Raw genomic sequence first — 3,086 nt, 5'->3', positions numbered from 1 at the left:
TTTTTCACGGGGTGACTTGACGCAAGAGTTAACCAGAGTTGAACATCGTGGGAACCTCTTGCGATAACCGTACGGCATTCGTGGACCACTGTGGCGCTAACGGCAGGTACTCATGTAACTTGGTGACTCGGGAGAAAATTCAAACAAGCTTGAATTTCTCCAAGAGTGACTTGTACACTTGTGGTTGAACATTGCAACATTATATGCATGTAGTGGCCAGTGCGATATCCGTGCTGACTCTTGCATGTACCGTGGGAACTCCTGCGAACGGTGAACCCGGAAGCTGGACAGAGGCGACAGAAGGTGAGTAAAAATTGTCTTCTGTGGGATTGAATTTAAAAATTAAAGATTTGCATCCGCATATGGACATCAACTTATTCCTCAGTTATGTTAATGAGATTCAAGAAAATAACTATAATCATTAAAAGGGACTTTACTGAAAGGTCCCGCATTTTTATGGTCCGTGAGAAATTTTTCACATGTACTTCTTTGAGAGATACAGCTCGGAGTCCTCGCTGACCAGCGATCGATGCCTTTCCGAAGCAGGGTCCGGAACGCTACCAATCAATGATCGCCAGAGACCTGTATAAAGGAGTGAACTGCACATGCTGGTTTAAAACGAAGACAGACACAAAAAGCTGGAGTAACTCAGCGAGTCAAGCAGCATCTCTGGAGAAAAATAGGTGATGTTTCGGGACGAGACACATCTTCAGATTCAATTCTGATTAGGATGTCTGAAGAAGGGTTCCGATTCGAATCGCTACCTATACTTTTTCTCCATAGATGCTGCTGCTCGCCTTCTAACAGGGACTCGAAAGAGGGAGCACATATCGCCAATTCTGGCCTCCCTACACTGGCTCCCGGTGCACTTTCGGGTTCATTTTAAGTTACTGTTATTTGTTTTTAAATCTCTGAATGGGCTCGCCCCGCCTTACCTCTCTGAGCTGCTCCACCCATACACTCCTGCCCGGTCCCTCAGGTCAGCTGGTCAGCTGCTCCTGGAGGTACCGAGGTCTAGTCGGAGGCTCAGAGGGGATAGAGCCTTCTCTGTTGCTGCTCCGGCACTCTGGAACACCCTGCCGCTGCACATCAGACAGGCCCCCTCACTGTCCATCTTCAAATCCAGTGTTAAAACGCATTTGTACTCCCTGGCTTTTGACCATGCCTGAGGCTTTGCTTCTGTTTGTGGTGTTTTTGATGTTTCTTTATTTTACATGTCTTTTCCTACTATTTCTTTTGATTGTTATTTTTGGTGTGTATTAACTTTTTTGTCAATGATTAGTGATGTACAGCACTTTGTTGCAGCTATGTTTGTTTTTAAAGTGCTCTATAAATAAAATTATTATTATTATTATTATTATTATAGATGCTGCCTGACACGCTGACTTACTCCAGCTTTTTATGTTTTTCTTCCCAGATCTGACTTACCTGCTGAGTTACACCAACATTTTGTGTCCGTGTTCACTATGAACATTGAATTATTTAATTTTAGGTAACTTACACTCTCTCTCTCTCTCTCCCCCCCCCCACCCCCTCCTGCCCCCCCCCTCCCCCATGCAGTAAATGTCGGTTAACCAGTCCAAGGTTTGCAACGATGGTCCCCTCTTGGGATCACACTATCCCTAGCCAACAATTGGCCTATCTTTCATCAACTAAGGCATTATTTGTGTTTTTTTCTTGATTCCTTTGCCATCTAAAAAGTTTCAGGTGATAAATCTGGCTGTAATTTATTTTAATCGCCCATGGTTCTCGTGGGTTTTTACATACAAAATGAAAACGCATCTGAAGAAAAATTTACAGCCAGATTTATCACTTTCGAGAATTTTTAGATGCCAAAGGAATCAAGAAAAAACACAAATAATGCCTTACTTGATGAAATGCAGCGAGCAAACGCGATAATTCCCAATATTTTCAATGTTTACCAAGCACTTTAGCTGCTGTAGTCCCTTCAGTTCTCGCTTCTCTATACCTTCATTTCGCTTCACGTTTGGAATTCTAAAGTTGGGTACATGTCTCTCACATTTACCACGACTCACACAATTTTTTTCAGCGCAAAAAAATCAACATTTTGGCGGTTTTGAACAGGTAGGAAAGTACACGTCTCTAGCATTAATAACATATACCGGAAGTGACTGATGTCTTCCAGTTGGATTTAGCGGCTCCGTGCATCGAGCCCTATGACCCAGTGACCTTTCGTGCAACCACCCTATTGAATGGCGGTGCAGAGCCCTCTGTCAAGTTCAAGTCAAGTCAAGTTTATTTGTCACATACACATACGAGATGTGCAGTGAAATGAAAGTGGCAATGCTCGCGGACTTTTGTGCAAAAGACAAACAACAAAACAACCAAACAAATTATAAACACAATCATAACACACATATTCTTTTACATAATAAATAATAGAAGGAAAAACGTTCTGTAGAGATGCCATTTTCTATGATAGGTGCAACGGGTGGCATAGACGCAGTGGGCCGACCTAAGGGCTTGTTTCTGTCTGCGCTGTATAACTCTGTCTCTAATTCTACAGTAGACGTTCTCAGCTTTTAGTGGGAGATGTTAGTAGACCGAAGATAGACACAGAACGCTGTAGTAACTCAGCGGGACAGGCAGCATCTCTGGAGAGAAGGAATGGGTGACGTTTCGATCCGATACCCTTCTTCAGACAACGGGCAATGTAGTGTAATGCAGTGGGCGGTGTTGGGCCAATGTGCAAGGAAGGACAACCTTTTCGCAATCCCTCTTCAATTTGTTCTTGTTCAAACGAAACTACATTTCGTTTGATCCTCATGTGAGGTTCAAATGACAAATAAAGGTATTGTATTGTATTGTAGTTGCATAACCCGTTTAAGAAGGAACTGCAGATGCTGGGAAATCGAAGGTAGACAAAAGTGCTGGAGAAACTCAGCGGGTGCGGCAGCATCTATGGAGCGAAGGAAATAGGCAACGTTTCGTCCCGAAACGTTGCCTATTTCCTTCGCCCCATAGATGCTGCCGCGCCCGCTGAGTTTCTCCAGCACTTTCGTCTACCTAGTTGATTAACCTTCTTCATTTGCGATTAAAAAAAAACCCGCCGCTTGCATTTGAAA

The sequence above is a fragment of the Leucoraja erinacea genome, chromosome 36 (genome assembly GCF_028641065.1).
Source record: "Leucoraja erinacea ecotype New England chromosome 36, Leri_hhj_1, whole genome shotgun sequence".
Taxonomy (NCBI): Eukaryota; Metazoa; Chordata; class Chondrichthyes; order Rajiformes; family Rajidae; genus Leucoraja; species Leucoraja erinaceus.
The sequence above is the reverse complement of the archived record's forward strand: the minus strand, read 5'-3'. Positions refer to the sequence as shown.